Here is a 22,203-nt window from a genome sequence, read left to right as displayed (position 1 = left end):
ACATCAGATGGGCATAAAGTACAGTAGATCAGCTAAAGTGACAGGTTCCAAGAGCAGAGCAGTCTCTGAGCCTACACTGTGCCATTCCCTCATTGTGTATTCTTGAGAAAGGATAATAAAGGCAGAATCTTTTCTTTTATATGCATTCATGTTTTGCTTATACATACACCAGAACTCAGTGGATCAGAGAGAGTATCAGATGCTCTTGAACTGTAGTTGCAAATGATTAGGAGCTACCATGTGGGTGCCAGGAAGCAAATACAGGTCCTCTGCAAGAGCAGAAAGTACTCTTAATGCTTGGCCATCTCTCCAGCCCTGAAGTGAGTTTTCTTTTTCACTTCCATATGCCTAGCATAATTATACACAATAAAGATCTACTCTCATGAAGCTTATAAGAAAATATTAAAATGAAATAAAATCTTGGATAGAAATAAGAATTTCAATGAATATATTTTTATGAGTGTTGACAATTATCAACCAAGAGTAAGGCCTCTGAAGAGGGCTGCTATAGTTTGGATCTTAAATATCTCCCAAAGGCATGTGTATTAAAGGCACTGTGGTGGTGAGCCTTTAAGAGATAAAGCTTGCAGGTGGGTTTGGGGATACTTTGGTTCACTGATGTCATGTTAGTTTATAAATAAGACTATGACAGTAGATTAAAATGAGGGAATTGAGGTGGATGGTAAGACCCTGGACACTTCTTTCTCTTTCATTTTCAAGCCATGAGGTGAGTGAGCTTGATCTACCATGTGCTCATTGTACAATCTGCTGTCTCCTCAAAAGCAATAGGCTTCACTGAGCATAAACTGAAACCTTAAAAACTGATCCCAAATGCACCTTGTTCTACTCATAAGTTGTTATCTTGAGTAGTTTATTATAACAATGAAAAAGTTAACACAGAGTCATTGAATAAGCAAATGAATGACTTTTGGGCTGTGAAAATCAGAGGAGCTTGTGGAAACTCCAGATCAGTAAGCTTGGTGTTCTGGAGTTCAGCGATTCCTGTCTTTAAAGATAGTCAGAAATTAACTTACATAGAAATCTCTATGCCACAGGAGATTTTAGGTTTACTCTGTGTGCTAGGAGTCAAGGCATGACTGTTGGGTAGGGAAATGTCCCATTTGTGTTTTAGAAAACACTCTAGTTTTTATGTAGTGAATAATCTTCACAGAACCAACAGCAGATATAGGATAGCTCTGTATAGGTCATTGCAAACATGAAGGCAAGAGATGTGGAACATGAAACATGAAAAGGGCACATGGAACCAAGTACAGTGGCTAAAGCCAGGATGAATTTAAAATAAATACAATATAACTTCTAGTTTGATTATAATTTTAAGAATTTAGAGTATTTTGCATGATTTGGGATTAACTCTTAGACTGAATAGACGTGTTATTCACCCATTTCACAAAGTTGAAAAGATTGCACAAATAATAAGGACAGAGAGGAGAGGGAAGAGTTTTATTTAGATATATTAATTGGATGTTCTTGTGAGAATATTGAAGAAAATACATACTCAATATATTTAGATATTAGTATGCATTCACAAAAAAGGAGTCAAGAATGGATTGATAAACTTTGACCTTATAAGGTGTAAGTATATTTAAACTATGAGAATGAAGTGGCATCCCTATAGGAGTATGTTAAAAATATAAAGAGATTCAAGACCTGAGCCTGAGGAATCTCCATATTTATCAAGAAATTGTGTATAATTGAAAAAAAGAAGACATATGAGGGTAGTATACTAGAGACAAAAAATAAAGTATGTTTTTAAGAAAGGGAAACAGTCTACTGTCACATGCCAAAAATGATTGAATGAGTATAGATTTGAGTATTGACCATTGGTCTTGGCAACATGGAGACTATTAGTGATCCTAAGGCTAGGAAATTCATTAAAGTGATAGATAATGATTCTCCTTATTGAGTGGAGTAGATTTAAGAAAGAGTAAGATCACTGGAGAGATGGCTCTGTGGGTAAAGTACATATTACAAAAGCATGAGGATCTGAGTTTGGGTTTACAGAATATACACAAAGCATATGTGATCCCAGTAATCCCTCAGAGAGATAATAGCTGGAGACAAAGGAAACGCTGGAAGCTAACAGTCAAGAAGGCCACACATACCCAGGAGTCAATAAGAGACTATCTCAAACAAAGTAAAAAGTAAGGAATGACATCTCCAATGTTCTGTCCTCCAACCTCTACATGTGCTGTGTATACATGCTTTCACCATGAAATGAGTAAGCAGCTGCAGACACACACATGTACAAACACACACACACAGACACATACACAGAGAGACAGAGAGAGCAAGAGCAAGAGAGAGAGACACACAGAGAGAGTTATGATGATGAAAAGGAAGAGGCAAAATAAATTGAGATGATAATGACAATTAACATATTTTTGCATGTGACTCACTTAGCCCAATGCTTGGCCATTTCAACATACAAATAAACAATTGCCATTATCACTTTCATCATGTTCTTGTAGTCATTCAAATAGTAACTAAATAGTAACTATACATACAACTGAGGGAAAAAGAGAGAAGTATGTGTCTCTGTGTGTATACAAACATACATATTGAATAAGTTTATTTTAAATATCCATATGTAATTACTGTTTTATCTTCACAACAGTCTGTAGAGAAAAAGATGGCAGTGTGAGAGCTTTTCCATTGTACAGCTGACAAGGCTTCATCTCACAGTTTCCAGTTTTCTAAAAGTCACATATAAAGCCAGAAATTAAACTAAGATCAAATGATACAGCATTAAGTCAGCTTTACTTTACCACAATAAAGCATCCAGGTGATTAACTTCCAAAACAAAAAGGTTGTTTTTGACAGAGTTTGGATATTTCCATGTTAGGTCAGGTAGCCCATTGGTCTCTGATGAAAATGACAACTGACAATGGTAGAAGCATATGTTGAAGCAAGTGATGATACCATCATGAGCTGAGGAGCAGAGAGAAGTGACACGAGATCTCACCATTCCTTTCAAGGGACCTTAGGAACTGCCACTAGCCCTCATCTCTTTTCGGTCCAGTGTAATTCTCAATACTGCTAACCCAGATGTCCTTTGCATATGGCCTTTGGGGCAGCCTTATCCTAACCATATCAGATACTTCCTGTTCTCTCTCCCTTTATTAAACAGTATGTACTTGAACTTCAGACATAGGGCCAAAGAGAAAAATCAAACAGTATTGTTGGGGGCTGACTTTTAACAGAAAAGCGGCTATCAGCTTTGCAGCCATCTTGAGCCATATACCCTGACATGAGACTTGGATTACAATAGCCTACAACAGCTGAGCACACTCCGATAATCTTGGTTTAGATACCTTGGGTGTGTGAGATTAAAGGTGTGTGAGATCAAAGGTGTATAACTTAGAAGTGTAGAGATCAGAGTTAGAGACAAGACCTAAGGGCATGATAATAGGTGTGACTTAGAGGCGTGGCTTAGAAGTGAGACATATAAAAGGTAGAGGCAGACAGAAGAGAGAACAGATTATTTGACATTAGGTAGAAGACACTTGGCTCTAGACAGAACAATTTGGAGAACAGAGAATCAGACAGAGGAGACAGAGAAGAAGACACTTCAGAGAATACAGCTTGGAATACAACTTGGAGTAGGAATTAGGCATTAGGCACTTAGCACTTGGAAGAAGTAACTTGGAACTTGGAGGCACTAGGGACTAGGAACTAGGAACTTAGGACTTAAGACACTTAGAGGAAGAGAGACTGAAGAATAAATGGGATTGAAATACACTCTGTCTGGTCTCCATTCTTCGAGTCTGTCCTCACTCTCTCTCTCTTGCTGAACCCCAACCCGTGGACTGGAGCGGCAGCTTGGACCGAGATACAGTGGCCGCCAAACTCGGGGCAGCCCAGGCCTCAACATTTTCCTCGGGCCTCGACACAGTATTGAGAAAAATTAGACAATGCAAATATCTGATTCAAATAATGAATACCCAGAAGATACTTTAATTCATAAATTATGTACACATGCCTTATTAGCCATCCTGAACCATGTGTTCTTTGCAGACATAATGGTTGTATTACCAAACCAAGAGACAAGGTATTGTGCCTTAAAAACAGATTAAAATGTGTTCTTAAAAAACATGAATTCGAGAAATTCTTACGTAAATGGATGGAACTAGAAAACATCATCCTGAGTGAGGTAACCCAATTACAAAAGAACACACATGGTATGCACTCACTGATAATTAGATATTAGCCCAGAAGCTTTAAATACTCAAGATTCAACTCGCAGACCACATGAAGCTCATGAAGAAAAAAGACTAAATGTGGATGCTTCAGTCTTGCTTAGAAGAAGTAACAAAATACTCAAAGGAACAAATATGGAGACAGAGTATGGGACAGAAACTGAAGGAGGGGCTGTCTAGAGACCATTCCACCTGGGTATCCATCCCATGTGCAGTCATCAAAGGTAGACACTGATGTGGATGTCAGGAAGGGCATGTTGACAGGAGCCTGATATAGCTGTGTCCTTAGAAGTCTGCCAGAGTCTGATATTTAGAGGTGGATGCTCACAGCTAACCATTGAACTGATCAATGGGTTCCCAATGGAGGAGTTAGAGAGAAGACTGAAGGAGCTGAAAGGGTTTGTGGCCCCATGAGGAGAACAACAATACCAACCAACCAGAGCTCCCTAGGGTCTAAACCACCAGCCTGGGAGCACATAGGGATGGACCCATGGTGCCAGCTGTATATGTAGGAGAGGATGGGCATAGGTGGGAGAGGAGATCCTTAGTCCCATGAAGACTAGATGCCAAGTGTGGGGGAATTTGAGGGTGGGGAGGTGGGAGTGGGGATAGGTGGGGGCACATCCTCATAGAAGTAAGAGGAAGGAGAATGGGATAGGAGGTTCTTGGGCAGGGGTGGGGCTATGGGGTAAGAGTATAACATCTGAAATGTAAATAAAATACCCAATAAAAATGTGTTTTTTTTAAAAAGGATAGAAATGAGACAAACGTTTCTTTAAGCATTCATTTAATCAGAAAATAAATATATTATTGTGCAACTACTCACAAACAGTACTGAATTCAATACAGAAGATAGAAGAGGAGATGGAGTAATTGGAACTGTTACTCTCTGGAAATCTACAATCTAGTGAGCTATAAACATTAGTCAAACCTATAAATACTAACTTCTTAAATCACAACAGTGTAAAAGAATGGGAGGGGAAAACAGAAACAATATAACTCAATATCACTGTGATGCATGCACATGAATTTCCACAGAGTAAGCACAACCTCCTCCCAGGAGCTTAGGATAAAAAAAGGAAGAGAGGTGCACTCACTAATGCACTTCGGAAAGATATATGAACAGGAAATTTGTTTGATTTCCTAAGAAGTTCATCTTTCCTGTTTCCACATTATGTAAAACAAGAAGTGTGCTTCCTTCATCTGGTTTATAAGCAGCTTACAGAGGACAAGGTGAAGCATTAAACGACTGAACAATTCTGAAACACTTCTAAACTGTGTGGGCTGCTCCAAGATCCCGCATAATCAATGTGGAACCCTGCTTACTCTTTTCAAAGGGATGAAATTTCCAACTGGAAATTGAAGCAACTAGGATTCCTTCCAGGCAGTAATCAGTTGGAGTTCTCACTACTTTCTTAGAAGAGTGAAATTCTCCATCAATGAAAGAATCACTGGGGTAACACTGGCAAACTTCTAAACAGCTTCTTCCCAAGGTGGCATAAGTTAAAGATGTAGGTAGAGTTTCTTACTTACCCAGTCCTCTGTCCTCCAAACTTCTCACTATTTCTTACCAAGCTAAGCTGCTCAATTCCCCCATCTCTCAATTCTCTCAGTTCTGTTTCCTGGGACCTCAATTAGATCAATTCTTAAATTTTCAAACAGTTTCTGAGCACTCTGTCTTCTGTCTTGGTTAAGATTCAGAGATTTTAAGTTGACGTCTGAAAATCATATTTCAAGGGCCAAAGAAATGCTTGAAAGAATAGAAGTTTTCTTCTTGTCCCTGTGAAATACGGCTTTGTAATTAAAAAGAAAATGTTACTGAATGTCTCACTACAAATTGCCTTGTTTCCAGGATTATATATTGATCAATCACACACAAAATGTTGAATACTATAATACAGCTTCCAGGTAAGACAGTGGATTAGAATCTGACTCTTTGAGAGCTGTTAAAATGAAAAGGTGACCTGGGGTACAGCCAGCAAAGGTGAGTTGCATGCTGCTCCCTCCCTCCACCTCCCTAGCCATCTTTCCTGAGGAAGCCTGTCTGGCCCAAGGAACATCCAGGTTAGACTACTCCCCACCAATTCCCTACCTGCCAGTCTGCCTGGGATGCAGCCAGAACAGGTGAGCAGCATGCTGTTTCCTGAGCTCCATTATAAGGCCACTGTCTTACCTGGAAGCTGTATTATAGTATTCAACATTTTGTGTGTGATTGATCAATATATAATCCTGGAAACAAGGCAATTTGTAGTGAGACATTCAGTAACATTTTCTTTTTAATTACAAAGCCGTATTTCACAGGGACAAGAAGAAAACTTCTATTCTTTCAAGCATTTCTTTGGCCCTTGAAATATGATTTTCAGACGTCAACTTAAAATCTCTGAATCTTAACCAAGACAGAAGACAGAGTGCTCAGAAACTGTTTGAAAATTTAAGAATTGATCTAATTGAGGTCCCAGGAAACAGAACTGAGAGAATTGAGAGATGGGGGAATTGAGCAGCTTAGCTTGGTAAGAAATAGTGAGAAGTTTGGAGGACAGAGGACTGGGTAAGTAAGAAACTCTACCTACATCTTTAACTTATGCCACCTTGGGAAGAAGCTGTTTAGAAGTTTGCCAGTGTTACCCCAGTGATTCTTTCATTGATGGAGAATTTCACTCTTCTAAGAAAGTAGTGAGGCCTCCCCCGAGTCCAGTTCGTGTCAGGAGTGTCCAGCCAACACCAGGACAACCAGATGACTAAAAACCAGTGGAAGAACACAATCAACAAGAGTCGGGGCTTTATAATACCACAAAAGCCCAGCTATCCCACTAGAACAAGCCCTGAATATCCTAACAAAGCCAAAGGGGGAAAAAAAAAAAAAAAGAAGACCTTAAATCTCATCTAGTAGAGACAATAGAGGCCTTTAAAGAAGAAAATGAATAAATCTCTTCAAGAAATACAGAAAAATACAACCAAACAGGTGAAGAAAAAGAATAAAATTGTTCAATAGCTGAAAGTGCAACTAGAGGCAATAAAGAAAACACATACAAAATAGAAACAATAAAAAAACACAAAGTAAACTTCCCCAATTTAAAAATAAATAAATAAATAAATAGCCATATCTATAAACATAAAAGAAGCTTACAGAACCAAATAGATTGGACCAGAAAAGAAAATCCTCCTGCCACATAGTAAGTACAGAACAAAAATAGAATATACAAAGCTACAAGGGAAGAATGAAAAGGAACATACAAAGCCAGTCCTATGAGAATTACAAACAACATCTCAACACAGACTCTAAAAACCAAAAGGGCCTGGGCAGATACATTGCAGATCCTAAGAGACCACAGATGTCAGGACAGAGTAATAAATCTAGCAAAACTTAATTGTAAAAGATGGAGAAAACAAGATATTCCATGACAAAATTAAATTTAAACAATGTTTATTGATAAACCCAGTCTTACAGAAGATACTAAAAAGAAAACTCTAACCCAAGGGGGCTAACTACACCCAAGAAAACATAGGAAATAAATAACCTCACACCAGAAAAATAAGGGAATACCTCTCTCCTATTCTCTTTCTACCCCCTCTCTCAATCTATGTATTTGTTTGTGTTTGTGAGTGTGTGTGTGTCTACCACCAACACCATAAAAAATAGGAAGAATTGATAATCTGTTGATTAATTAATTGATTAATTGGTTATGTCTCTCAACATCAATTGATTCAATTCCCCCAATAAAAAGGCACAAGCTAACAATGAATGTGAAAACAGGATCCATTATTCTGCTGCATACAAGAAACAAACTTCAACAACAAAGTCAGACATTACTTCAGAGTAAAGGGATGAAAAAAAGTTTTCCAAGCAAACGGACCAAAGAACCAAGCTACAGTAGCTATCCAATACATAATAAAATAGACTAGTAACCAAAATTAATCAAAAGATAAGGGAAGGACAATTCATATTCATCAAAGAAAAAAATAGACAAAGTTGACATCTCAAATTTGAACATTTATACCCCAAATGTAAGGGTACCATAATCATAAAGGAAACATTACTAGAGCTTAAATCATGCATAGAACCACATACAATAAGCAAGGGAGACTTCAACATTCCAATATCACCAAAGGACAGATCAATGAGATGGAAACTAAACAGGAAAATAATAAAATTAAATAATGTTATAAATCAAATGCATCTAACAGATATCTACAGAACATTTCACCCAAACATGAAATAATATACTTTTTCAGCACCTCACAAATCTCAACAGATAGAAAATAAAATTGAAATAACTTCTTGTATCTTATCAGACAACCATGGATTAAAGTTGGACTTCAACAACAAGAGAAAGCCTATAACTCATGAAAACTGAACAAAGTTTCTACTCAATGATCTTAGGATCACAGAAGAAATTAAATACTTTCTAGAAGTAAATGAAAACAAAGACACAACATACTCAAACTTATGGGACACAATGAAGAGGAAAGTTCATAGCACTAAGTAACTTCCTAAAGAAATTGAAGAGATCTCACACTAGCAATGTGAAAGTATACTTGAAAGCTCTAGACCAAAAACAAGCAAATATACCCAACAGGTATAGATGACAGGAAAAATAAAATCAACCTCAGGAACAAAATAAAAAATTTAGAAACAAAGAGAGTATTACAAAGAATCTATAAAACCAACAGTTCTTTGAGAAAATCAACATGATAAATGAACTCATAGCCAACTAACTAAAAGACTGAGAAACAATATCCAAATTAACAAAATGAGGAATGAAAAGGAAGACATAACAACAGACACTGAGGAATTCCAGAGAATCATTAGGTCTTCAAAATCCTGTATTCCTCAACACTGAAAAATCTAAATGAAATGGCCAATATTCTTAATAGATACAATTTACCAAGTTAAATCAGGATCAGTTTAGGACATGAGTAAATAGAAGTTTTCCAACCAAACAACAACAACAAAAATAAACCAAAAAAAAACAAAACAAAACAAAACAAAAATGCCAAGGGCCAGAAGGTTTTAGGACAGAATTCTACCAAACTTTCAAAGAAGAGCAAATGCCAATTTGAGGCCACACGGACCCTGATACCTAAACTACACAAAGAAAGAGAATTTCAGACCTATTTTCTTTATTTTAAAAAATGATTAAAAGAAATACTCAATAAAACACTTGCAAACCTAATCCAAAAACACATCAAAGACATCATTCATCGTGATCAAGTAGGTATCAGTCTAGGGATTCAGAGAAGGTTCACAATATGAAAATCCATCAATATAATCCACCATATAAACAAACTGAAAGGAAAAACTCATATGATCATTCCATTAGATACTGGAAAAGCCTTTGGCAACATACAACATCCATTCATATTAAAAGTCTTAGAGAGATCAAGGACACAAGGTTCATACCTAAACACAGTAATGGCAATATACAGAAAGCCAATAGCTAACACCAAATTAAATGGAGAGAAACTTAGAGCAATTTCACTAAAATCAGGGACAAGACAAGGCTTTCCACTATCTTTCTATCTCTTCAATAGAACACTTAAAATTCTAGTTAGGGCACTAAGACAACTAAAGGAAATCAAGGTGATACAAATTAGAATGGAAAAAGTCAAAGTATCTCTATTTGTGGGGCGGTAGGGAGGTGGGCTGTGAGAAGCATCTGGGTGTTTGGTCGAGCATGAGCTTGGAACCCCAGACCATTATTGGACAGCAGGAGTTCAGCTCTGCTCTGGGCCCTGGTTCTTTTCATTTAGCTTCAGCCCTCCAACAACCACTCCCACAGAGAGGTCTATGGCCATCAGTTATGAGGAACAGGCCTCAGGCCCTAGAGAGATTTACATACTAAGATACCTGAAGACCAGAGGGTGGAGCCAATTAAGTATTCTTCCCCAGCCCCTCCCCCTATCTCCCTCCCTATTTAACTCAGGTCTGCCCCTGGTTTCAGGGAGGGTGCATCCAGATCCATCCACCATCCGCCATGACATTAAAGCCTGTAAAAACTCATGGACTTTCTTGTGTCATTGGGGTTGTGCTGTGAGGAACCTTGGAAAAGCCTTTAATGAGCTGCTGGAGCCACAACCACTGTGCCTAACTTTGCTGTGAAGGAACTCTCAGCGTTTCCCAGCTGCTTTACCCAGAGCCTGGCACGAGGAACACTCAGAGTTCCCAGGGAACTACCTACAGCTGGTGTGACCAACGTGGGACTCAATCACCCATGCAACCAAGCAAGTACAGTAACCTCTTTCCTGCCGGAGGCTGCCAGGGCCTCCTTCTTCTCCCCTCCCCCTCATTTCTCTTGGCTGCTTCTGGGCCCAGGGATCCCAATCCAAGAGCTCTACACCCCTGCTGAACCAGACTGAGACTTTCCCATGCCAAGCATGGCCCCCCGACATGCTCGCCTGGTGCCCAAAGCGAAGTGAACTCAGTCAAGACTTCCCACACTCCAGTCTCTTTAGAGCTGTGGGAATCACAACAGCCCAACAAGATTTAAGAAGCCATGCCTGCACCCACACACAAGCTAATCATTCCCCACTGAATCAACCAAGCTAGTCTGCCCTGCCAAGTGAGTGACGCTCACCCCATGGGGTGCTGCCAGAGCTTTCCCTCTCACCCCTCTCAGCTGCAGGCTGGTCCAGCCTGCATGCCCCCAGTCTGAACTGTTCCATGGTTTTCAGCAATGCCTGGGAGCCCAGGAGTCTGAGACCAGTCAATTCCTGCAAGCCTTCTTGCCTGGGGTCACCATCCAAGAGCTCTGTACCCCACAGAACTTCAGACTGAGTGAGAAATTTCCCCCCCAATGGGGCCCATAGCACCCGCCAGTGCAGAGCAGAACCAATTCAGTCAAAGATCTCACACTTCTGCTTCTGCCATGCTGAGCCACAGTTCTAGTCGACTGAGCTGTGACAGACATATGGACTCACAACACAACACAAGACATATGGACTCACACCCAAGCACAAGCCTACATCGTTCCCTATAGGTGGTAGAGGACAGGAGCAGAGCCAGCTCCAAGAGTGCCTCCCACTGGCACCCACAAAAAAGCCTCTCCATGAAACTTGAAGACAGTGCTTCCACAAGTCCAGCAGAGACAACACCACCTCCTGGAACCTGCCTGGGATGCCAAGCTACCTTCTTCCAGCCACCTCGTTTGACTGAAGACCTCAGAGATGCATGCTGAGTCCTATGGAAGACACATCCAGACCTTCCAGCTACAGATAAACTCTTTTACCAAAGTCAAATAGCTAAAAGTTACATGTTAGTAAGAAAAACATAATGTCTATCTAGATTCATCAGATGTTATGACCTTCAAACTGTACCACCTGTGTTTAATTGTTTCAATGATCCCTTGCCTTCCTAACTCCCACTCCCAGCTCCCCTTACCCTTTGGCTTAATTGTGCCATATCCTATGGCCTTCATAGTGTTTTCTTTTAACTTCCTCATCCAAAATTTTCATTACAAATGACAGTGACCCCCCTTCTTTTTTAAAAAAGAAAAAAGGGGAGGTGTGGGGTGGTGGAGTGGTGGGCTGTGAGAAGCATCTGGGTGCTTCGTCGAGCATGAGCTTGGAACCTCAGACCATTATTGGATGGCAGGAGTTCAGCTCTGCTCTGGGCCCTGGTTCCTTTCATTTAGCTTCAGCCCTCTCCACAGCCCCTCGCACAGAGAGGTCTATGGCCAACAGTCATGAGGAACAGGCCTCAGGCCCTAGAGAGATTTACATACTAATGAGATACCTGAAGCCCAGAGGGTGGAGCCAATTAAGCATTCTTCCTCACCCCTCCCCTCTCTCTCCCTCCTTATTTAACTCAGGTCTGCCCTGAGTTTCAGGGGGGTTGCATCCAGATCCATCCACCATCCACCATGACACTAAAGCCTATAAAAACCCATGGACTTTCTCATGTCATTGAGACCACGCCCATGAGGAACCATGGAGCCACAGCAGCTGTGCCTAACTTCCCCCGAAGGAACCCCCAGCGTTCCCACACTACCCATACCTATTCACCAATGATATGATAGAATATATAAGCAAACACCAAAATTGTACCAGAACACCTACAGCTGATAAACAACTTTACCAAAATGACTGGATACAAATTTAACTTAAAAAAAAAGTTAGTATCCACCCTCTATATAAACTATGGATGGGCTAAAATAGAAATTAGGGAAACAACACCCTTTACAATACCCACATTTAATATAAAATACTTTGCTGTAACTCCAACCAAGCAACTTAAAGCTATGTATGACAAGAACTCCAAGTCCCTGAAGAAAAAAAAAAAATGAGAAAGATATCTGGAGATGGAAAGATCTCCTATTCTCATGGACTATAATGGCCACCTTACCCAAAGCAATCTATGCATTCAATACAATTCTCACCAAAATTACAACATAATTTTTTACAGATCTTTAAAGAGCAATTCTTAACTTCATATGGGAAAAATAATAAACCCAGGATAGTAAAAACAATCCAGTGCAATAAAAGAATTTCTAGAGGTATCACTATTGCTGATTTCAAACTGTACTACAGAGCAATACTAATTAAAACCACATAGTAATGACATTAAAACAGACAGGTTGATCATGGGAATAAAAGTGAAGACCCAGAAGTACCTACAGACACTTGATGTTTGACAAAGAAGCCAAAACTATACAATAGAAAAAAGGATGTCTGTGTTTAAAGTAATGCAAACAGATCTATATTTATAACACTGCACAAAACTACAGTCCAAGTGGATCAAAGGCATCAACATAAAGCCAGATACACTAAATGTAATAGAATAGGAAATGGGGAATAGCTTTTAATGCATTTGTATAGGAGACAACTGCCTGAATAGAACACCATCAGCTCAGGTACTAAAATCAACAGTTAATAAATGAGACCTCATGAAACTGAAAAGCTTCTATAAAGCAAAAGACATCATTAATAGGATAAATTGGTAGCCTATAGAATGGGAAATGATCTTCATGAATCCTACATCTAACAGAAAGCTAATAACCAAAATATATAAAGAACTCAAAAAAATTAAACACCAAGAAACCAAACAACTCAACTGAAAACTTTGATATAGAACTAAATGGAGAATTTTCAACAAAGGAACCTTGAATGGTCAAGAAGCACTTAGTCATCAGGAACATGCAAATCAAAACTATTCTGAGATTCCACCTTACATCTGACAGAATGGATAACATCAAAAACTGAAGTGACAGCACATGCTGGCAAGAATGTGGAGCAAGGAGAACACTCCATTGCTGGTGGAAATGCAAACTTGTACAACTACTTTGAAAATCACTTTCATGATTTAAAAGAATTTGGAATAGTTCTACTTCAAGATCCAGCTATACCACTCCTGGGCATATACCCAGAAGATGTTCCACCATACCGCAAGGACACTTATTCAATTATGTTCATAGCAGCTTCATTCATAATAGTCAGAAACTGAAAACATCAATGATATTCCTCAAGTAAAGAATAAAAAAATGTGGTACAATTTACACAATGAAATACTACTCAACTATTAAAAACAAGGGCATCATAAAAGGTGTCATTGTATGTACACACTTATAAGTGGATATAAGCCATAAAGTTCAGGATAACCACACTACAATCCACAGCACCAAAGAAACTAAGAAACAGGGGACAAGGGATGATGGTTGAATCTCACACAGAAGGGGATGTGGATGGAGAGAGGAAACTGGGTGGGAGAAGGAACAGGGGTGGGGAGAGCAAGGGTGGAGGTAAGGGGACAGGGAGATAGAAGTAGAGGACATCTCTGTGACAAGTCTGAGACCGGGGTGGGAGAGACCGCTGGGAGTATATTAGGGTGGACCTTATTGAGACTTATAGTAGCAGGAAATATGGAGCCTGAACTGGCCATCTCCTATAGTCAGGCAAGACTTCCAGTGAATAGAGAGGGACACGAACCCATCCACAAAACTTTCAACCCACAACTTGTTCTACAAAATGTTCAGGGATAAAGATGGAGCAGAAAGTGAGAGAATGCCAGCCAATGACTGGCCCAACTTGAGACCCACTCGAAGGGAGAGAACCAACCCCTGAGACTACTATAGCAGAAACCAAGACAAGCACAGAAGAATAAGCTGAACACATCTTAGGCCATATGGTTGCCTGGTAGGGAGAAGAGACTCAAAGGCTGCTTAGAAAAGGTAAATCGGATAAAAACTAGGCAGTAGTACAATCAGCAAGAACACAGTTCTCTTGGTCCTCCTACATGGTTGTAGTGTAAACAATGGTTTCATTGCTAGTTAAGCAGAAATGGAGAAAGACCTCACTTTAATCATACTGTCTTACTCAGAGCAATAATCATGGGCCAGAGAATCTATTGTTACATACTGATCTACTTTGTGGGCCTGAGATCAGGAAACAACCACAGGTCAGGCAGCCTCACTTTGGCCCATAACCATATGTGAAGAAAGGTCCAGAGAGAAAGTAATATAGGGTATTTATGGGCAGAAAAATGTAATATACAGGAGGCTGACTTAGGCTGGGAAGTATAAAATGAGGCCCTGTCTCTAGTGGCTAAGAGTGGACCTATCAACTGAGAGTGACCAGAAGTTTGGCAGCTCTGACCCTGAGGTCAAAAAATAAATCAAATTCTGGTCCTACTTACATGACGATCACTGCCATTGAGGGGAGAGTTATCTGATGTTCCTGAAATATGGTCACATGATACCCACTGTGGCATCTCTTCACCAGGGTGCTTAATAGTCAGGAGGCTTTAAAAGCACAAAAGTAGGTCATTTGCCTGTGCCCATCTCTCTGCTGCTTGCTTCCCACATTCTGAATGCACTTGAGAAACATGAGGTAGGACACTCTGGGGAGTTTTAGAAGATTAAGGAAATATGTCAAGGTCATAGAATACAAAGCTAGTGTGTCTAGGAGAGGTAGCTAAAATAAAATAAGGGAACAACTGTGGTGAGGAGATGTGCAATCGATCCCAGACAAGCCCCCAGCTCAGCTGATCTTCCCTTTCTGTGCCTATAACTAGTAGGCTCCACTTCCAGAAGATTCCCGAGAAACTCCAGCCACTCTTGTGGTTGTTCTTCCTTTATTTTTTATTTTTTATTTTTTTTTTATTTTTTATTTTTATTTATTTAATAATTTATTTATTTTTGCCTACAGTGTTCTCTTCTCCCCCACCAACTTACTGGGCTCTTACTGTCCTGCGGTTACTGTTTATCACTTACTCTTCCCCTTTCATATATTCATCTAACTTTTTTTTTTAACTTTTACATTTATCTAATTTTGACTTGGAGCATTATTTTTCATAAATAAAAATTCTATTTGCTGTTATACATTGGTAATTGATAGAGTGGACAATTAAATCCAAGAGCCTGACTTTTGAGATGACACAATAAATGAATAATCTAGAATTTCAGTCTTTCACTTGAAAATTCTGAATCCACTTGTGTTTAAAAAATCAGAATTTTTCTGAGTTTACAAAGAAATACAATAGTATAATATATGACACTCTCAATGGAATCAGAGCAGCCTTACTTTAAGGTACTTACATACATATGGTAAATATATGAATATAATGACCACAGTAAGCATAATAAATAAAATGATAATCAGCTTTGTATGAGTCCACCTCATATCCATCTGAGCCAGGTTGGGTTTTGTTTGTTTGTTTGGTTGGTTGGTTTGGGGTTTTTTGGGGGGAGAGGGGTTGTTTTGTTTGGTTTGATTTTATTTTTTTTTTTTTACTTAATTAGGAAACTACCATGTGTATTCCTATCTTTGATGCTCCTCACTTCCCCTTTGTGAGACTTACCCCGTCTGCTTTTTTTTCTTTCCTCCTGCACCTACTTTGCTTCTCCTCCTTTTCTTCCTCTGGTTTCTTTCTTTATTTCATTGATTTTTTTTTCCACATTTACCCTAAAGAACATTTACCTTCATAGCTCCTTTTACAGTAGCTTTTCCATTTTCACTCCTGATATATTAGTAGGCCATAAATGATTTTAAGTGTATATCTATATTTTACAGGGCTTGGTGTCATTGCTGCTACAGCAACCTGTTTCCTCTTTACTAAATGGTACTGAGAACTAACTTAATAAGAGCAGGTTATAGAAAAAAAATCAAGCAAACAAAACAAACAAACAAGCAAAAGCCCAAGTCCTTACACATCAAAACTTCGGAAGACAAAGCTAACCTAAAAGATGTGCAAATCACAACACAGAAATTTTTTAAAAACCAGTGTGGGGAGCATATAAAGCTCTAAGTGGATGTGTATGAGTGACATGAGTATGCCATGTTGTTGGGGGCCAACTTTTAGCAGAAAGCGGCTATCAGCTTTGCAGCCATCTTGAGCCATATACCCTGACATGAGACTTGGATTACAATAGCCTACAACAGCTGAGCACACTCCGATAATCTTGGTTTAGATACCTTGAGATTAAAGGTGCGTGAGATTAAAGGTGTGTGAGATTAAAGGTGTGTGACTTAAGAGTATGACTTAGAAGTATAGAGATCAGAGTTACAGACAAGACCTAAGGGCATGATTAAAGGTGTAACTTAGAGGCGTGGCTTAAAAGGAAGACATATAAAAGGCAGAGACAGAACAGATCAGAAATCAGACTATAGAGGGAGAATCAGACAGGAGACACTTAGAGGAAGAGAGACTGAAGAATAAACGGGATTGAATCACACCCTGTCTGGTCTCCATTCTTTGAGTCTGCCCTCACCCTCGCTCTTGCTGAGCCCCGACCCGCAGACCGGAGCAGCAGCTTCGGCAGCGATACAGTGGCCACCCAAACGTGGGTCAGCCCGGTCCTCAACATTTTGCCTGGGCTGCAACATTATTTTGGCTGCCCCAACGTGGGGCTAGTGTGGACCCCAACATTATTTTGGTGCCTGAACAGGGACTCGAGCTTGGGCCCCAACATTACCATGTCAAGGACCCCAGTGCCTCAGACCCAGGGGGATCTTCCACTGGTCTAGTACAGATATTTAAAAAGGATTGGCCTTTTACTATCAACCACAGCTTTCATCTTCATCTTGGATGATTGAAGCCTGAGACTGCTTCTCTACAGAAAGCTCCTACTACAGTAAGTTAAGCAACCCCCTCATTCATACTGTGCATAATAAATAAAACTAGATGATTTTCTATACTGCTATTGGTACATTTCCATCAAAGCATACAGATCACTGATAACAGCTCTTCTGTATATGCGTCTTTTGTCTCTTCATTTCCCCATCAAGGAAAGTCAATCCCAAAGTCATGCAGGTGGCAGCAGAACACACGAAAAGCAAGACAACACAATTCCTCTTAGCAATAATCATATTTCAACCACTGAACTTAATGATACTGAAGTAGGGAAAACACCAGGTATTCAAAAGTTTTCTGGTACAAATTCATCAATGACATGGGGAAAAATGATAGAGAAAGACATATGAGCTTCATCTAAGTTCTAAATAGGCAAGAAAACAACAGAGAGGAAACATCAATAGAATGGATGACAAACTGAGCAATCTGAAAGTCAGCAGCATAAAAGAAAAACTCAGAAAGCAGACTGAGAGCTTGTGAGAAATATGTCAGTGTTTGAAATGAAAAATTCAGTAAATTAAATTTAAAAAAACCTGAAGTAAGGACATCACCAATAGATTGAACAAGCATAAGAAGAAATATCAAGATGGAGGACAAGGTGAGGAAGATGTTTTGTGTACACATCAATAAGAAAAAATAATAAACATGACCACAATGTGATTGAAAAAAGCTAACAATCTTGAATCCAGGAGATAGAATAACTAGATGAGATAAGCACTAACAGTGTAGGGAGTTTATTCAATGGAAATACACCAGAAAAGTTCCCCAATCTAGAAAACGAAATAGTCAAACACAAGCAGCATTTAGAACCTCAAGTAGATATGATCAAAGAAAAACTGTTCCATGACATATTGTAGTAAAGATGTCAAAAATACAAAGTAAAGAAACAATTTTAAAGTTGTAAGAAGAAAACACCAATTCACAAACAAAAAGAAATTAAAATAACATGAGATCGCTCAGCAGCAGCCCTTAAAGTCAGGAAAGTATGGAATGACATATTTCAAACCCTGAAAATTAATAATTTTTAACCAAAACTACCATACCCAGCAAAATACCATTCTTAAAAATGGCAGAGAAAAAATTCAAGACAAGTACAAACTAGGGTATTTCATGACAAGAAAGCCATCACTGCAAAAGATACTTAAAGGAACATTGTACACAAAGGAACATGACAGTCCCATTCATGAAGATACAGGAAAGAATCTATTTCAGGAGAAGAGTGGATGACCAAAGGCAAAATAGGAAAGAACACATAATGACCAACACAGTAAAGCAGTAGCCTCCAAATACCAGTAGAAGAGAGAGAGAGAGAGAGAGAGAGAGAGAGAGAGAGAGAGAGAGAGAGAGAGAGAACACTGCCAAAGAGTAAAATAAAAACACTATTACAGGAATTACTAAATGTTTTATAACAACTTTAAATGCAGAAGGCTTCACCTCACCAGTAAGGACATATAAATTGACTAACTGATTTTAAAAACTGAGATTCAAATTTCTGTTTTCTCACAGGATTGTATCTTGAAGACACAAAAATTGGGTATTAAAGAATGGAAAACTTTCAAGTAAACAGAAACTAAAAGCAAGCTGGTATAACTATGATATCTGGTGAAGTGGACATTTAAAAAAGTCAAAAGATATAAAGAAACTTACTACAAATTAATAAAGCAAATAATTAGGAAGATATAATGTTTATACTTTCAAAGTGTGTGTGCACATATATACATATATATATATATATACATATACATATATATAACACCTTACTTATATATAATATACTATAATATGTAACTATGTTATATAAGTTTATGCATATGTATATATGATATATTTGGGGGTCTACTAATTTTATAAAAACCAAATGCTAAGAGGCACAAAGAAGCAAATTAGTCATGATACAATAATACTAGGTGATTTCTATTTCCAATTCTCATCTCTAGACATGTCACTAAAAACAAAACTCAATTACAAAACTTCAGGGTTAAACCACACTATAGATCAAAAGGATTTAACGGATAGCTACATGATGTCCAATCCAATAGAGATAGAATATGCATTTTTCTCAGGAACCCATAGGTCCCTCTCTAAAAAGAGATAACATTCTTGGTCCAAATCAAACCTTACTTATCACCTAAGGATTAAAATGATGTTCTCCATCTTATCAGATCAAGGAGGAATGAAACTACAATGGACACTTGGCTGACCACTGAAGAAATCAAGTCCTTCCTAAACTGGCACTCTCCAAGGACAAAGCTGTACTCAGCTCATATGCCAAGATATGAAGCCAAAGCACTAGAAATCAAAGAAATAGGAGTCAGACATCTGCCAGGTGCTTCTCCAGCTGGAAATTCACTTGTACCTCAAAAGTCTGCTCAACATCACAGCAGTCAAGGAAATTAATGCTGGTAGAAGTCAAAAAATACAATTTTGTTCCAGTTCTTCTGCTGAAATCTTTCTAGAAAAAGGAACAAGCTTAGCTACCGTATGAATTGGAGAAAACTTTCAGTGGTAAGCATATGTCTGTTATTCAGAAGAGCCTTCCACTATAGCTAATTCAAAAAGGCTTGATGAAAACTAAACAAAAGCATATCACAAACTCCACCGTGACATCCTTGAGGACATAGTCTTCCCAGGTGAAACAGTAGGCAAAGGGATCCATGGGAAACTGCCAGCTCATAATGTTTGGTTAGACAGAGTGCAGGACAACAATGTGTAACATGGGGCTAAAATTGTTTTCTGGTATGTCTAAGAAACTCATGAACAAGAATGTTAATTTAGGATCACCAGAGTGCCCATTGCAAACTGAAATGACTAAAGAAATATTCACAGTGAAAGAGAAAGAGGCAGTAGAAGAAGGAGGAAGGAATAAATAAATAAATAAGTTAGGGAGGGATTTAAAAGTCACTGAGATCAAAGAAGAATGTGCAATGACAACATGTACAAAGTCACCATGTTGAAGTCTGTTATTTTGTAATCTATCCTAAAAAATTAATTTTAGCAGTTCATATTACAATGCCTAGAATAATTGCCCATTGACAAACATATGAAATGTCTCTGTCTTGTGATTAAAGAGATCAGTAATGGTTTACTTTGTGCATAGATGAAGTAGCAGGATGCCTCAAAGATTATAAGGATACATCTAAAGCCTTTGATTGTACTTTCATCTTTGAAATGGAACACAGAAACCCCAATCTTCCTTGTATTGAAAGGCTTATATAAATAGAAACATGAAGTTGACAAATGTAAAGATTGGCCTTGAATTTTTAGACATCCTTAAAAAAAAAAAAAACTCTTGACTTGGAAATGTTGGAAGACAGTAAAGTCTGTCCAGCTAGAAATAGATTTGTCTTTGATTCATTAGTATCTCTCACTCTTACCATGAAGTTACCACAGCGAGAACTTCCTAGGGAATTCTGAACCCACCTAGTCTCCCTTTCAACTTCCTATGTGTTATCTTTCTATTAAATAATATTAATATGGCATTTTCTGTGTTGCTGTAGTTACTCCACACTACATTCATTTTTAAATTCAGACAAGGTGATTCTTGTAATGCAAAACAGGAGCAAGACAGGTGAAAGCCTGCACTCAGCTTGTTTTTTGAAAAAACAAACAACTGGACATGTTGAGAGAGCTGTGGTGGAGGAGAAGTTTTATGAAAGTGGAAAGAAGATTTGTCTATGAAAGTCTCAAGTTTCCAGGGCAATTTCTACTATAATCAAAAAATAATATAGTGCAGGGTTACCTATGGGGCCAAAAGGTTGTTGTTGCATTTTGGTTTCATTGTACACCTAATGCCCAATCATTTTAACTTATCTTCTATAAGGACAGAGAAAGAACTTGTTTCTTTGTTTTATTTGAGTTTGGGAGTCATGGTGCAGAAGTGGCTCAGTAAAAGGAGGAAGTTGGGTAATACACTCCAGTGTAAGAAAAACCAGATCAACTACTGAATCTACTCCTGAGATGAGGAAACAAGAGATGGGGTTAAAATTCCCCATGTGTGAAGGATAAGGGCAGGGAAGCTAGAAAAACAACAACAGCCACCTCCCTGAACCAGAATAATTTCTACCTGCACTTAACATACCTATTCTTCTATGCACAGATAACTATAGCTCATCAAAAACAAAACAAAACAAAACTTCTTTGGTGCAGATGGATAGTGTAATAGACATTAACTGGTTAAAATAAAGAAAACCATGGACTGTGGAATAACAAGCTCCCACTGGCACATCTACAACACAACCCTTATACCCAGGGCTCAAAGAACAACATAGAAGACAGTGTGGAAAGACTATAAGAACCAGAGAAACAGAATGTCGATTGCAAGATTGTGTTTTTTATACTGGACTGGGAAGCTATATCCTTGAAATTGCAACTATACAGTCACTTAAGCAAGATCTACACAGCAACAACACCATCTGACATGGTAATGTGGATAGGGAATATCTCACAACCCACCATCCCTAGGTGAAGAACTACAGGCAATTAATGGTTGAATAGAGAGGGAAATACATCTTTGCAGGGGATGAACCTTCTAATTTGTTTCCCAATACTAAATGGTCAGCTTTAAATAGATATGAGTAACATTAAATGGACACACAAGGTTACCTATGTATGTACATGCATGTACACATGTAACAATAATAAGTAAAAGAAAAATTAGAGATAACACATTAAAGTAAAAAGAGGACATGGAGGTAGAGAAAAAGAACAAGTGAGAATGTGGAGCAGAATATGGTAATAGAGGATTGAAAGTGATTAATGTATAATCTATACATGTATGACTGTCACATTGAAACTGGTTGTTTTGTAAATTAATTGATCCTAATAAAATGGGAAGAAGAAACCTCTGTGGTTGATAATGAAAGATAAATCCCTATGAGAACCTCCCATCCTCAGTACCATGTGGTACTTTAGTGTAGGAAAGAG

This window comes from Arvicanthis niloticus, chromosome 3 (genome assembly GCF_011762505.2).
Source record: "Arvicanthis niloticus isolate mArvNil1 chromosome 3, mArvNil1.pat.X, whole genome shotgun sequence".
Lineage (NCBI taxonomy): Eukaryota > Metazoa > Chordata > Mammalia > Rodentia > Muridae > Arvicanthis > Arvicanthis niloticus.
Note: the sequence above shows the minus strand (reverse complement) of the source record.